Source organism: Scyliorhinus torazame, chromosome 13 (genome assembly GCF_047496885.1).
Source record: "Scyliorhinus torazame isolate Kashiwa2021f chromosome 13, sScyTor2.1, whole genome shotgun sequence".
Taxonomy (NCBI): Eukaryota; Metazoa; Chordata; class Chondrichthyes; order Carcharhiniformes; family Scyliorhinidae; genus Scyliorhinus; species Scyliorhinus torazame.
This window is the reverse complement of record NC_092719.1, coordinates 134932729-134948738: the sequence shown is the minus strand read 5'-3', so window position 1 is coordinate 134948738 and position 16010 is coordinate 134932729. Positions and strand designations below refer to the sequence as shown.

General features: G+C 45.2%; 1 protein-coding gene across 3 annotated transcripts in view; it reads left to right on the top strand.

Moving 5' to 3' along the window:
* Positions 1–8613: 8613 nt before the first annotated feature.
* Positions 8614–16010, top strand: part of lrrn1 (leucine rich repeat neuronal 1) — a 44521-nt gene continuing 37124 nt past the window's right edge. Inside the window, exons 1-2 of one of the 3 annotated variants that reach the window (XM_072472177.1) lie at positions 8614–8937; positions 15328–15407. The gene's annotated coding sequence lies outside the window, so the exon portion shown is untranslated. Of the gene's footprint in view, positions 8938–12514; positions 12534–15327; positions 15408–16010 lie in introns of those variants that run through there. The other 2 variants (XM_072472180.1, XM_072472179.1) reach the window with 2 other exon arrangements.

The window sequence follows — 16010 nt, the reverse complement described above, 5'->3', positions numbered from 1 at the left end:
ATTAGTTCAATAAACCTGACTGAACTAACTTCAAGGTCTGGAGTATCTTTCTGATCTAAGCTGCATCCAGTTGCAGCCAGTGTACCTAACACAACACACCGCACGGGTGGCATCTGCTTGGAGGCATTGGGGGCGACTGTTTTGGTTATGGATCAGCATATACAAGGCCTGGGGCAGTCTGTGCAGGTGCTGGCAGAGGCACAGGGCAATGTTGTTGCCTCACAAGCAACAATGCCCTGGTGTCACCTGGAAATCGCAGCGGCGCTCCTGAGCATGGCCCAGTCACAGCAGGCCATGGCTGGGAACGTCGGTGGCATTGCCCAGGCACTGGCCGACGTGGTGCAGACACAGAGGAGGTGGCCCAGTCTGAGATGGAGGTTACGCAGTTACTGGCTGATATGACACAAACCCAAAAGGTGGTGGCAATCAATGGGTGATGTGGCGCAGTCCCAGAAAGAGATGGTCCACTCCCTGTGCTCCATGGCCACGAGCGTGCAGACACTGGCCGAGATCAGAGAAGGCCTCCAGGACTGGCAGCGCCAGGTGGCGGGGGACCTCAAGGGTAACTCCCCTCACATCCCCGCCCTGTGGAGTAGCCTGGGGGCAATCGGGCACCCGGAGGGAGGAGGTGGTGAATGGGCCCGGTCACAGCAGGCCATGGCTGAGAAACCATCTGGGAAACCACCTAGGCATAGCGTTAGGGACCGCAAGGCCAGGAAGTTAAACATTAGTTAAGTTGTGATGTGGAGATGCCGGCGTTGGACTGGGGTGAGCACAGTACGAAGTCTTACAACACCAGGTTAAAGTCCAACAGGTTTGTTTCGATGTCACTAGCTTTCGGAGCGCTGCTCCTTCCTCAGGTGAATGAAGAGGTCTGATTCAGAAACACATATATAGACAAATTCAAAGATGCCAAACAATGCTAGGAATGCGAGCATTAGCAGGTGATTAAATCTTTACAGATCCAGAGATGGGGTCACCCCAGGTTAAAGAGGTGTGAATTGTATCAAGCCAGGACAGTTGGTAGGATTTCGCAGGCCAGATGGTGGCGGATGAATGTAATGTGACATGAATCCCAGGTCCCGGTTGAGGCCGCACTCATGTGTGCGGAACTTGGCTATAAGTTTCTGCTCGGCGATTCTGCGTTGTCGCGGGTCCTGAAGGCCGCCTTGGAGAACGCTTACCCGGAGATCAGAGGCTGAATGCCCTTGACTGCTGAAGTGTTCCCCGACTGGAAGGGAACATTCCTGCCTGGTGATTGTTGCGCGATGTCCGTTCACTCGTTGTCGCAGCGTCTGCATGGTCTCGCCAATGTACCACGCTTCGGGACATCCTTTCCTGTAGCGTATGAGGTAGACAACGTTGGCCGAGTCGCACGAGTATGTACCGCGTACCTGGTGGGTGGTGTTCTCACGTGTAATAGTGGTATCCATGTCGATGATCTGGCACGTCTTGCAGAGATTGCCATGACAGGATTGTGTGGTGTCATGGTCACTGTTCTGAAGACTGGGTAGTTTGCTGCAAACAATGGTTCGTTTGAGGTTGCGCGGTTGTTTGAAGGCAAGTAGTGGGGGTGTGGGGATGACCTTGGCAAGATGTTCATCGTCATCAATGACGTGTTGAAGGCTGTGAAGAAGATGACGTAGTTTCTCCGCTCCGGGGAAATACTGGACGACGAAGGGTATTCTGTCGGTTGTGTCCCATGTTTGTCTTCTGAGGAGGTTGGTCCGGTTTTTCGCTGTGGCGCGTTGGATCATTCTGGATCACAACGTCTTCACCTTCGACAACAAGTTCTTCATCCAGACGCACGGAACAGCCATGGGGACCAAATTCGCACCCCAATACGCCAACATCTTCATGCACAAGTTTGAACAGGACCTACTCACCGCACAGGACCTTCAACCGACGTTATACACCAGATACATCGATGACATTTTTTTCCTTTGGACCCACGGCGAAGAATCACTGAAACAACTACACGATGACATTAATAAGTTCCATCCAACCGTCAGACTCACCATGGACTACTCTCCAAAATCACTTGCATTCTTGGACACACTCGTCTCCATCAAGGACGGTCACCTCAGCACTTCGCTTTACCGCAAACCCACGGATAACCTCATGATGCTCCACTTCTCCAGCTTCCACCCTAAACACATTAAAGAAGCCATCCCCTATGGACAAGCGCTCCGTATACACAGGATCTGCTCAGAAGAGGAGGAACATACAGACATCTACAGACGTTGAACGATGCCCTCGTACGAACAGGATATGGCACTCGACTCATCGATCGACAGTTCCAACGCGCCACAGCGAAAAACCGGACCGACCTCCTCAGAAGACCATTCTTAGACATCCCAACCCACACAGGATTGTTCTGTCATCTCCAACGATTAAAAGTTAATCTCCAGGCTGCTGCTGTGAGCAACCTGGGAGAAAAATCATAGGTGGGGGCATTAAAAAAATTATTGTGAGGGTGTTTTTCTCCCCCATTTTTTTTCATTACTTTCATTTCTTACTTGTATCGAGAACGGATTTGCTCAGATGGCCAGTGCATGACTAAGAATGATGTCACCAGCACAGATTTGTTTCCTGTTCAGCTGAGCTAGACTTGGGACGTTCCTCTATGCCCTGCCCCTGAAGCAAAGCCAGTGGCAAGTCAGCACTAACAAAATATCTAACAAAGAGAACAGCTCAGGGTGAAGCATCAGCAGACAATGAGCCAAGGACCTACCTCTGAGCAGAGCAAGCCTGCTGATGTTAATGAGAATTACTTATATTGACATTGGAGTTGGGGGGGTGGTGGGAGAGTCACGCTCACTCGCGCAGTTGGAGGTCATATAATGACTTCTCCGGGAATATATCAGACTAAAGTTTATAAGCACACCCACTTGAAATGAGTTGGTTGACAATTTCCCTTGGTAATTCGTATTCTTTGTGGGTAATTTCCTATTGCTATCCCGAGTCTTCCCCAGTCTGTCCCTGTGATTAGGCACTCAGTGACTTAGATTTTCACAGAGCCATGGAGACTCTGTGCCTTATCCAAAATGGCATCAGGACCCCAGATCTGGAAGTCCTGCCCGCATTTTTAACAGATCCCTGGCAGGATTTTCCGTTTGCCGACGCCGAAATCGCAAAACGCGATTGGGCGGAGAATAAGCTCCCACACCTAAATGCGGTGGGCGCCGATTTGACGCTAAATCGCGATTCTCCGTCACCTCGACAGCAGCGACAATGCGTACCGGAACGCACGTACAGTAAACACCATTTGCATATCATTAGCAGGCACGACCCGGTATTCTCCGGGGCATCCGCGATTCTCCTCCTCCACTGGGCCGAGTTCCTGACGTCGTAGTTCACTTGTGCTTTCAAAAATCGTGAAACTAGTGTGGTGGCTGATGAAAGAGAGAGAGAGAGAAGATAGGATACAGAGAGGTGCGATTGTGGGCTACTGAGGCTGGCTGAGTGGGGGATCTCTGCCAGGGCCGGAGAGGGCAGGTGACAGGAGGAACTGGCCGAGTGGCAGAAGTGATTCCCACGGGACTGGGGCGATGCCCAGGCATGGACCGTCATTATCGCGGCATTTTGCTACACACTCACGGACAACTCACCTTGGCCCCTGGTTCTGCAGAATGACACCGGCCATATGGGTGCCTTCGCCCCAACCCCACACCCACCCTCCGCCCCACACCCAGCCACCATGCACTGGTGACCCATCATTCTTAGTCATGCACTGGCCATCTGAGCAAATCCGTTCTCGATACAAGTAAGAAATGAAAGTAATCAAAGAAAATGGGGGGAAAAAACACCCTCAAAATAATTTTTTTAATGCCCCCACCTATGATGTTTCTCCCAGGTTGCTCACAGCAGCAGCCTGGAGATTAACTTTTAATCGTTGGAGATGACAGAACAATCCTGTGTGGGTTGGGATGTCTAAGAATGGTATTGGCCAATCTTTGCAACAAAAATAGTCTCCTAATCCTCCCCCAGCTATTGTCAGGTAAGAGTGAAATAAGGAAAAAAGAAATTAAAATAATACTAAAAATAAAGCTGCAGATATGCAAATGTAGATTTTGTTACATCAAGCAAGCTCTGCCTGACTTCCATGGTATCATTGACACACGAACATGGATGTCATGTATCAAAGGTCGAATAATTAGTGTTGGTAACTTTAGAAACTTGAGGACACCGGTGGCAAATTAACATTAATTTATTAAACTATTTACAGAGTTCTGCTCAAAGCAGCATATTGTTCCTAGTACCATCCTTACTGGGAGAACTAACCACACCAGGCCCTGCTTTGGGCTAGCTTTTATATCAGTAGAGAACGACTCCAATGTGGAGATCAATGATGGTTTCCCAGTGGTCTTCTTGAACTAACCTTTCTGCTAGACCATTGGAGGTGGGATGCCACAAAGCAGTTTAAATATGCCAAATGCCCTTCCTCTTCATAAATATGGCAAAGTCTTCGTAAATGAACTGTGCCCCATTATCCGTCACCAAGACCTCAGGGATTCAATGGGTGCTAAAAATGCCCCAGAGCGTCTCTATCATGACGCTGGATGTTGTGGAGGTCATCTTCCACATGTCCAGCCACTTTGAGTGAGTATTCATGAGCACTAGGAAAATGGAGCCCAGAAACGGTCCTGCAAAATCCGCATGTCGGTGTATCCATGGGTGTCGCGGCCATTCGCAAGAATAAAGGGAGACAGCTGCTGGGTGTTTCTGATGCTCCTGGCTGCGCATGATCCTTACAATTTCCCCATCAATACCGAGCCACCAGACATAACTGCGAGCCAACATTTTCATTTTGGATGCTCCCAGATGGCCATTGTGGAGGTCCTGGAGCAGAGCTTCCTAATCCTGTGGGGGGGAGATGGCCACGTGGGCCCCCCACAATATGACATTGTCTTCTACACTGAGCCCAGCGAACATCTGCGCGAACAACAGTCGGTGAGAAGGGCCTCTGTATCCTCACTGAAGAGGCCGAGCAATGGCTTGTGATTGGTTACAATGCCAAAATATCCCCCATAGACGTACTGGGGGAAACCTTTTTATCCCAAAGGTCACTGCCAAGCCCTCTTTCTTTATCTGAGTGTAATGTCACTCTGCATTCACCAGAGTTTTCAAAGAGAACACGATAGGGCGTTCCATGCCATTGCCCCATCCATGAGCCAGCACTGTCCCGATGCTGTAGGGGGAAGCATCACATGTTAAGATTAGGGGCCGAGCCGGATTATAATGCGCAAGAACTGTGTAGAGGACAGATGCTTCTTAACAGTAACAAATGTTTTCTCCTGTGAAGGGCCCTAGCACCACTCCTGCTCCTTTCTCAATGGCACATGGAGAGGAGCTAACAGAGTGGCTAAATTGGCGCTGAACTTCCCACAGTAGTTGACGAGGCCTAAAAATGACCGGAGCGCAGTGTCATATTTTGGGGTCAGGGCCACTTTAAAAGCGCAAACCTTATCTTCCACTCGGTGTAAACCATTGCTGTACACCCTGTAACTGAGATAGGTCACCGCTCTAGTGCAGAACACACACTTGCTGCTTTTCAGCCGGGCACCTATATGGGAAAACCATTGGAGCTCTTCCTGTAGGTTATCCATATGTTCCTTTGCTGTAGATCCCGTGATGAGCATGTCATCCAAATAGATGGGCCCTGCAAGATGTTCTGCATCACCTGCTGAAAAATCGCCAGGACCGATGAAACCCCAAACAGGAGACAGGTGTATTCAAACAACCCCCGATGAGTATTGAAACGTTTTGGCTCTGGATCTAGATCCACCTGCAGATAAGCTTGGCTCATGTCCAGATTTGTGGAGGAGCATCCTCCAGCCAATCTGGCGCATATAATTCCTCCACCCGGGGCATCAGGCACCATTTCAGTCATGAGGCCCCGTTTCCCGTAAGTTTGAAATCACCACAGTGATGGTTAGTTTTGTCAGGCTTCATTACCAGCACCACAGAGGCAGTCCATCCTGCAAACTGAACCGGGCGTGTGACTCACAGATCCTGCAGGCGCCGAAGTTCCGCATCAACTTTCACCAGCAAAGCATAAGTGGCACGCCTCGCCCTGGAACATCAGCATTGAGCCTCAGGATCTATGTAGGTATGGGCTTTGGCCCCCATTATCCTTCCCAGGCCCCCCTGAAACACCTGGTACAGACTCTCGATGCCGATTCAAAAGACTTGTTGGGAGTTGAAAGGATGGGCACTTAACCAGTCTCACCCCAATTAATCTGGTTCTGGTCCCAGCACCACAACCACTGGAAGGCAAACCGACTGCTGCCCGTGCGTCACCAAAATCACGGTGTTCCCAACGATCTTTAAAGGTTCCCTAGTGTAGATTGCCAATCTCGCTTTGGTGTTGCATTGTGTCAGTGGAATGATCCTTGCACAAAGCTGCCGAAATGAGCGGACATCCACAATGGAGACGGCAGCACCAGTGTCCATTTCCATAGTCACCAGATGACCATTAACCTGTGACCCAGATCAATGCTACTTTTGGAGCCGTGACACAGTTCAATTGCATTAAACAGTCCTCCTCATATGGGGTGCCCACCTGTAAACCCCTGATTCATGGTGATCTGGGTGGTTGTCGTGGAGGGTGTTCTCCGCATCAATGCTGATGGTCCTGACCATCACGGGTTCACCTCCCACAAAATTGGCAATGCGGCTGGCTGTCCCCGTCATCCTCGGGAAGTATCCCATTGGTCAGCGGTAGCACCCGAGATTCTAACCCTGCTGTGGAATTGCCTCTGAGGCTGTCCCTTTGGAGGAAGTCTGGCCAGACTGACACCATTCCATGATGCCGAGGGGTGCAGAAGGAAGGGCAAGTAAAACTATGGATGCAATAGACCATGGATCCCTGCAGCTCCTGCACTCCTTTCTCCACGTGCTCTCAATATAGTGAAAGTTCAATGGCCCATTTCAAATCTAGGGTGAGTTCCACCAATATCGTTTTCTGTATGGTTGTATTGTTGATGCCGCTTACTAGTCGGTCCCTCAGCATCTCAGAGAGATGGCCTGAACTCCCAATGTTCAGCCAGACATCTTAAACCAGCCAAGAAATCAGAAACTGATTTGCCCGGAGACCGCAGTGCTGCGTTAAAGGGATATCGCTGCATAATTACAGAAGGCTTGGAGTTATTGTGTTTCAAAGCCAATGTGGCTAACTCATCAAAATATTTGGAGTCCGGATAAATCAAACACTTTATGATCCTAAACCTCTCGGCCTTGCAAGTGGTCAAGAGGAGGATCTTCTGACGGTCTTCTCCTAAAATCCCATTTGCCTGGAAAAAGTACCTCTGCATAACAGTTCCAATCTTCCAGGCCTGCAGCAAAGGCATCCAACTTTCTGAATAATGGCATCTTAAATGGTTATGATGTTACGTCCCAACTTCTGACGGTCAGGTGGTTGTATGAGCGAGTCCAGAGATTCTTTTAATCCTTATCGCCAGTTTAGTAACTTGAGGATGCCAGTGGCAAATGAACATTAATTTATTAAACTATTTACAGAGTTCTACTCAAAGCAGCATATCATTCCCAGTCCAGTCCTTTCTGGGAGAAATAACTACACCAGGCCCTCTTTGGGCCAGCTTTTATATCAGTACATAACGAACCCCAGTCGGAGGGGGAGCCTCTACCCCTATCTGGGGAGCTCACACTCCACGGGTCCCATGGGGAGATCAATGATGGTTTACGTGTTGTCCTTGTTGGGGTTGTGATAGTAGCCATTTGTGGAAATGGGAAGAAAATAGAGGGGCAGAAAACAATTTGGGGAATGAGAAGGTCTGGATGGCTTTCACATTCAAAGTGATAAATCTAATTTTTTTTGATGATTCCTGTCTTGCTATTACCATTTTACAAAGGCCCTTATAACAGGCGCTGACTTTAAGCTTAAAACCCCCCAGATTATCTGAAGGGTGAAAAAGAAAGATCAAATGACACGAATTTAAAGGAGGTCAGTATGAATATTTCCATCTTTGCTGCATTAGTTTTAGTTTGCTGTATACATTATTTTTGCTCTGAGCTTCTCTCATTGAAAGTCTTTTTTATTAATTGAATCCAGGATCTTTAAAACATCAGATGTTGACCCTTATTTCTCCTTTCAGCCTGTGAAAGACTTTCAGCCCCCCAAAAAAACCACTGATGAATTTCTGCACTGCAGTGAAAGATTCTGGGGAGGACATGTTGTTCACCCCTATCAGTCTACAAAACAAGTTGGAGCAGCCTTTCAAACCAGTTACCTTTCCTTCCGTCTCTATAATCTCTGGATGTGAACAGTTTGATATTTAGTAGTTTTTAAGATGAGGATAGACTTCAGGAAAGAATCAATCGGTGTGAGCTCTAACATTCGTTTCCCCGGAACTCATTAACCAACATTTAACAGGAAAATAAAGCTGAAGGAGCCCCCAATCCCCAAACCCTCAACTCTCTACCCTGTCCAGTAGTCTCACGCCGACTCCTCCCCAGTCAGACCCCTCCCTATTGTATGGACTGCAAGCTTTGCAAATAGGCTCCTGCTTGTCTGAATATCCTTTGATCGACAGCTGGCATCCACCAATCCACTGCTTGGAGCCAGCTCATTGCTGTATTATAGTACCAGGTGCTAACGCTACCAGAAGCAGGGAGGAAGCCGGTGCTGGGGAGAGTGGATCCTCTGAGGTGCTGGAAACCTCGTGTACTGTTGCAGTCAACAGAGATTGTACAGAAATGACATTTAAAAAAAATAATGTTTAGTTTATCTTTTGCTGGTGGAAGAAATGCTGCTGAAAACCTGAAGAGAGAGGAGACTATTGAGTGTTTGCAATTAACTAAATGAGTCCTTCACAGTGACTGCACACAACATTGCTGAGTGCCCCAAATCACTGTGCAAGCAGTTTCCAGTCAGAATCTAACCTGCAGCTGGATACAACACTTCAGCTTACTTGGGTAAGGCTCTGCTATTTTCTTTTATTCACTCTCCCCTCCTTCTCGTGCTTGTGTTAGATGTGTAATTCCTCAAGCAATTATTAATTTGACCACAGTTTGTTTTCAAGTTGAAATAATTGTCTGCTCAGTAAGCAGAGGCATGTGTGTCCCCTAATCTCTGATTTGCATGTAAAAAGCGACTGCATTCTGGAAGGAGCTTTCCTCCCTTTATTCACACTCAGGAAGCTAAAGAGACAATAGGCCCCGAAGAAGCAGAGTGAAAAGCTCAGCGTGGGCCCTGTGTTTCTCAGATCACAGAGCCCGCTGTCACCTCTAAAGCTGATGAAGGGGCTGGGAAGAGCCCTTCACCTTCGCCACTGTCTGTCGCAGTCTTGAAAGGCAGCAGCACCCTCTGCACCTCGTCCCAGCAGCATACAAGAACGATTCCCAGACAAAAGGCTGCCAGCAAGTTGTGTGTATGGGAGCGCGTGTGAATCTGGCCATTAACTATAGCTGTCACTGTTTGCTTGGGGCTGTGTGACAAGGTCCCAGACCTCATGGTATAAAGCCGATGAATGAACTATTCACGTGAATGGCATAATCGTCCCATTCCTCCCCCCTCCGCCACTGCCCCCGTCCTTCCTAGGAAGGTATTATTCAAGGGGGCAGTCACACATTGAAAGGAGTCTGAGCTGCCAAATGAGATAGTCTAAAGGTATGCAAACAAGGCGGGCAGCTGCTGTCGTGCTCTGTATTTAGAGTATATAAATGTTGCGCTGCTTCACTTTGCTTCCTTGTCTCATTCCCCTTGGCAGCTGTTTCTTTTTGGGAAAGCAAAATGGGGGGGGGGGGGGGAGAGAGAAATAGCTTGCTGATTTTACCAAACAATTGGCATTCTTCTTTTCGAATGTGTCCTCTCTCTTTCTCGCTTCCCTGCCCCCGAGTTCAGTGTCTGTTTAGCTCTCGATCCTCCCTTTTTAATATGAAGGGCTGTATGTGAGGCAGCTTGTGTATTGTGTGATGAGATTCCTATAACTTTTTTCAGGTAATAATGTCAGAATTTGTTTAAAAGAAAATTTTCAAACGATGTATCAATTTGCAATGTCTGGCCTTCTGGAGAAAAGTGCATTATGATTTTTTGTGTTTAAAAAAAAATTAAACCACACCTTTTTACAGTGCACTTTCCATTACATAGTGCAGGGGTATTTTTAAACTTAAGAGGGCTGTGTAAAAAGAGCTTTTGTAATTATTCCTTGTGTTTGGCTGATTTTGAATTCACAAATCCCCTGGTCCTTTTCCAGTACTTAAAACACAAGCAAATGACACCAATCACCTTCTAAGCAATACCAGTAATCATTTGGATACTACCTGACAAAGGAACATGGGAAGATGAGCCAGTGGACAGTGTTTTAGGCAGCACCAGCTTCTGTTGAAGCACAGGAATTAAACCCCAATGCGTGCATGTATGGAAATGACATGAGCTAATATCTAATTAGCACAATTTATTGTGTATTTTAGCACTTATGAAAAACTATGCCGAATATCGGTCTTCTGTTATTTATGTGCATTGGAAGCAGGTAGTTGTAAGATAATCTTGTTCTGCAATTCTCAACATCCTCATGGAAGTGGACGGATTGAGCTGTTTTAGTTTATTGTACTTAAATTGCAAGGATTTTCAAGTTCTAGCCCCCGATTGTTAATGGTGAGTTTTATGACACGCACTAAATTTGTGTGCACTTACCTTATCAATGCTAAAGTGACCGCTATGCAAATGGGGGATAATGTCAAATCGTAGTCAATTATATGCATTCTCTTTTTAATCAATGACTGAACCACCTTCAGTACTTGAAAGGTGAATTGAAGCAGTCGCTGCAATTTAACTGGATTCCACTTCCAAATAATAATCCCTGCGCAGTCCATTTGTTGTCAGTCTGTGGGTATTAATACTGAGGGCTTAAACCCACATTTCAGATTTCCTCCAGCACCTGCCCATATAAATAACCTTGTAGTCTGTGGTAGCACTTGTCTATTTACTGTCCATGGAACAGTAGATTCAGATGGTTAATTGCAAATAACCAGTCACATGTGAAATAGATAAATGAAGTTTGAAAATACTTGGGATGAGATTATATCTGTGACCATTAGGATTTTTACCCAAGTCTTCAATCTAGTAAAGCAGTTTGGGGCATCATTTTCAAGCCTGTCTGTGAGCATGGTCGGACCATGATGATGTAATGTGCCCCCCTTGCTGAGTTATTTTTGACCCACGGCAGCTGAAAATTCTTTCTAATCTTCTATCCAGTGTAGAAATAAAGCCCTGTCAAAGTTTAGCCAATGAACATGGCTTGTACATTCATGCTCTGAGACATTACTGAGGTCATGCAAGAGTCACTTGCCCTCGTGTCAACAAAGTTGTTCAAAAAAGCAAGTTAGTTCACGTATGTTATGAGGCTGCGTTGTCCCTGGTTGATTAGCATGCTGATGCCATATTCAGGAACTGCACTACCTTTGGGTACAGGGCACCAATTCATTCATCTCGACTTAGTGCCCTGTAATTCTGTCTCCTGGTGCTGAAGAAGTGGATATATGTATTGCTTCTCACTGGCTTTCCATATTAGTGCGGAAGATTCAGCAGGGGCTAAGGAATGGAAGTGGTCTCCATTACTTGAATGAGGCTTGCTTACGAAGGATGGAGGCATCGATTAACATATATCAATTTTATCACGTTATTTTCTATGAAGTAGTTTGCAATGAGATGTTACCCCAGCCACTCCATACAATACAAACTGTAGTGGCCAAACTAACCTTGTATCTGACTCTTAAATTTACACCAGCGCAAATTTACACCAGCGCATAAAGTATTTGCTTTGGGAAGTTGCAGAGTAAGCTTATTTTCCCATTGTGCGCATTAAGTCGAATTTAACCCCATCATGGGTCATGTGCTGTGAACACAAAAGCTTGGGTGGATTATATAGTCACAAGACAGATCAGGTTGAGAGGGGCAATTACACACAACATTGATTTAAAAACTCATAACACCTCTCTCTCATTATTTTTATTAAATATATATCCCACCCAATGGTCTATTCTTAGTGTGAAGAACTTCTAGGCAGTGGTACAAAATGTTCATTTTTGTTTTTGAACACAAGCTGCCTTATCTAATTTTCACAGTTTAGTATAAATTTCTTTGTGAATAATGTTGAAAGATGTGGTATTAGTTATTAATATAGTCTGCAATCACCAGACCATAAGTCCATCGGAATGGCCTGATTTTAACTCTGTACATGGATGAATTTTGATTGGGTTAAATCTCACCCTCTGAGTCAGTTATTATATATTGAAGTACACAATAAATCATACAATGACCGTAACCGAGGCATAAAGTGTTTGGGTAAGAAACACCTTTCATATCTGTGGTACAGTGAATGGAGCAGATTGAACTGACGATGCAAGTTACCATGAGTACATCAGTCAAATGCCTCCACCCACACCCAATTCTGCTGATTTCCATTCCTAGTAAGGTGCTCGGGGAAGTGCCAGGCACTTTATCCACGAGGAAAGGAAAACGAAAAAGAGAATCATTCTTAATCTATTCTCCAGCACTGGTTGAGAGTAAGGTTAGTAGAAATGCAAGAGTATGCCATCGATTTTTTCCCCCCCTACTGTGAGGGTGATCTGAATAAATGAGGCACATTTTTAATTGAGGAATTAACTAGGCAAAAGCCTCTAGCTAAGGGCAGGGAAGAACACAACAGCAATCTTTTGCCTGTATGTCGATTGTGGGAGCAAGGGAAAATTTGAGCAGAAAATAGAATTGTTTCTCTCTTTCCCCACACCACAAAAAAAAATGCTCCTAACTATTACCGATGCTATTAACGAAGGTTCAGTGCAAATGAAAGGTTTTGGGTTCTGATTAATAGTATAGACTGTATACACTGTAGCAACTGTTAGATATGTTTTGATGCTGTTTGATTTAAGGCTTAGTTGCATTATATGAAAAAACCTACTCTGTTGAATATTAGAGGTGATTGTTGTGTCCAAAGTATTCAATAGGTAGAATTCTCTTCATGCATCCCATCATCAAGTCTTTTCTTTGCAGGGTTTGAAAAGTCTCAAAACGCATCCAGTTCTTGTTTTTGCAACTGACTTTTTAATCTGAGATGCTGTTTGAGTTCATTCCATTAATTGACTGCATTAATTAGCCGAAGAGAAGCTGTTCCAGTGTCGGCAATGAATGCAACAGTGAACAAAGACCTCACAATCCGTGCGTCTGGTTGTCCTGGCAGACATGTGAACTGTGCAGATGTCTCCTCATTTGTTCCCAAGCTGGACAGTGGTGGCATTTATAGGGCTCCATGGTGATGAAGGAAAATGCAGACACCATTTCAAAGTTGCACTGCATTAATTAGAATTCAACTCTGTGGCATGCACATGCCCTGGCGAAGAATAGGCTTCCTTATCTTAACTTTTAAAATGACTGATAGACAGTTCCAATGTCTGTGAGCAGATTAAGAAGATTCATTTGCTTTGCAATTAGTGCTGGTATTCTTTCCATCTCAAACTCTTCAGTAATCCCCTTTGCAATAATCTGCCTGTCTGATTCAGAAACAGACAATGAACACAAATACAATACATCTGTAACTGGGCTGATTTCAGGAGCATTTTGGTTCTGTTTAGTGGAGTAAAGTAAAATTAAAATATATTTATTTCAATCACAGGACACCATACAATTCGTCTCAATGTATTTTTAGATGAGACCCAGGAAAATGGCGTGCCCACAATTGGACTTCTTCGACCTTGTTGTCTTAACTGTCCAGCTTTCTTTTAATTTCATGCTGAGACAATAAATGATGTTCCAGATTAGAACTGGCAGAACACATTCACCTTTTTTAAAAGGTTATAACAAAGTAGGTGATCTGTAGTGGTACATTTCGAACAGGGAGTCCACTCCGCCCACCCAGGTTGCCATTATTTCCCCCTCTGTCCATAGACTCACCTCTCATTACCTGTTGCACTCTCCTGGCATCTTCCACCATGCCTTTGGCAGGAGTTTGGTGGAAATATCTTTTCTATGTGACGAGTCTTCTGCCAAAGCTGCTGAAAGCTCCGAGGAAATTTACAACAAGAATATCTAAAAACAATTTAGGATAAAGAGCCGAAATGAACACAGGCGGTTACCAGAGGGACATTGAGCATGTGCTGACCTTGTGACTCTTAATAATTCAAATACCACAGTAGAGATATTCCCTAGAATAAAGAGATCATTGCCACAAATTCATTCACACGGGTTCCATTACTGAGGCTAGATTACAGGAGATGAACTCCATATGCTCTTCATTGTCCAGTTTTCTTGCATTTTCACTTGGAGCATCTGACCTTCATGTACCAAAGGCATAGTGTTGCAACTGAGACTTGACTGGGAGTCTAAAAGGCCCTGCATTGGATATCAAGAGTGAATCAAACATGGGCTTAATTTACGGACATAAATTCAGTAATTGGACTGTTGTACTATTACAAACGATAAATTGTGATGATACCACTGGGTGGAGCAAAGACAGGCTTTTGGCCAGATTATTGGGGAGTTTGGGATGACTCGGGAGGCTTTAAATATGGCAGGCTGAAGTCCCTCCTCTATTTCCAGCAAATCCCAGTTTTTCTGGCGAGGGAGAGACATGAATCATGCTGGCAAGAAAATTGAATTTTTCAGGACCATTTGCAATTAAAACTGAATTCAAACAGATAACATTTTCCAAGGGCCTTAACTCTCAGTGGGGGAGTCACAAATTTATGGAGGAGGTGTAAACACTTGTGACAGAGAAGGTCAAGTGTTATGATCTGAAGTTATTTAAATCCTCCAGACTTTTATAAATGGGGGGGGGGGGGGATACAAGGCTAATGTTGGCAGCTACAGTTTTAAAAAAGGCAGACAACCACTGCTGGTGTGCCTTGATTGACAGACTATCTGGTGTAGCTTTTAAAAAAAGAATCATTGGCCAGTTGTTCCTACAATTTCAATTGACTTCATCAGTAACATTTTCCAAGAGCTGTTATTAGAGCCCATTATGAATGCTTGGCTGAGTTTCAAAAGTTCAAAAGTCACTTCTCTCAGCAAGGGGAACTGACTTAGCATTTTGGGCGACAGTTTTAAGAGTCCATTAAAGGCACTAGAGGTTTTGATGCAGTTCGTGAATAGAAGTTTGTTTTTACAACAGATTTACCACTTGAGATTTAAATTTTGCATGGGTTTCATGAATGGGGGTTTCAGTACCAAGTATATATGAATGAGAAGTCTCTTAGATTGTTAGTTTAATTATTTCATCATAACGTTTTACATCATTTTCTTCCTTTTGCGATCTTTTATTTCGCAAAGCTAATGGTAGTGATAGTGTCACATTTTATGATCCTCTGCAGGACCGCCAGGAATATCCACCTTTTTCTTTGCAATCTTTAAATCCCGTCTATTGTGAGCGGCTATGGAGGTGGCATTGCAGGTATGAGGGGATATGGATATGGGGATATTACACAGAGGTACATGGGGGTTTAACAGGGACATGATGAATGATGAAGGTTAGGGGGCTGTACAGCCTTTTGTACAAGCAGGCCAAAGTTTCTGAGAACTAAAGCAGGTCTTCTATTCAGTGTGCCGTGGCACCCACTCACCTCTGTGCCCGCCTACAAAGGTGGCAGGCTTGACTTTATCTTTTCCCCGATCCCCTGGGATGAAAGTGCGTGCAGTCGTCATTTCCATTGAGCTGGTTCTGCCGAGTCAGGAGATTTTCTGACTCTAGCTTCCAGCATGAAAGGCAAAAGCCTGGTCCTCTGTGTTTATATTTGGTTATTATCCCTCAGAAACATTGCAAAGGATTTGACGTGCAATGAATTACTATGTGCAGTGGCCATTTGTGGCAGCCTGTTTATGTAGGATGCCATAAACAATCCCTGAGATGAATTGCCACATAATCTGCTTCTGGTGATGGTTGAGGGAATAGTGTTGGCCATTGCAATGAGACCACTTCTTGCCTTTCTTCAAATAATACTGCACATTAAATAATGCTTTAACATTAGCCTGAACCAACAGCACACAACGATGGGCT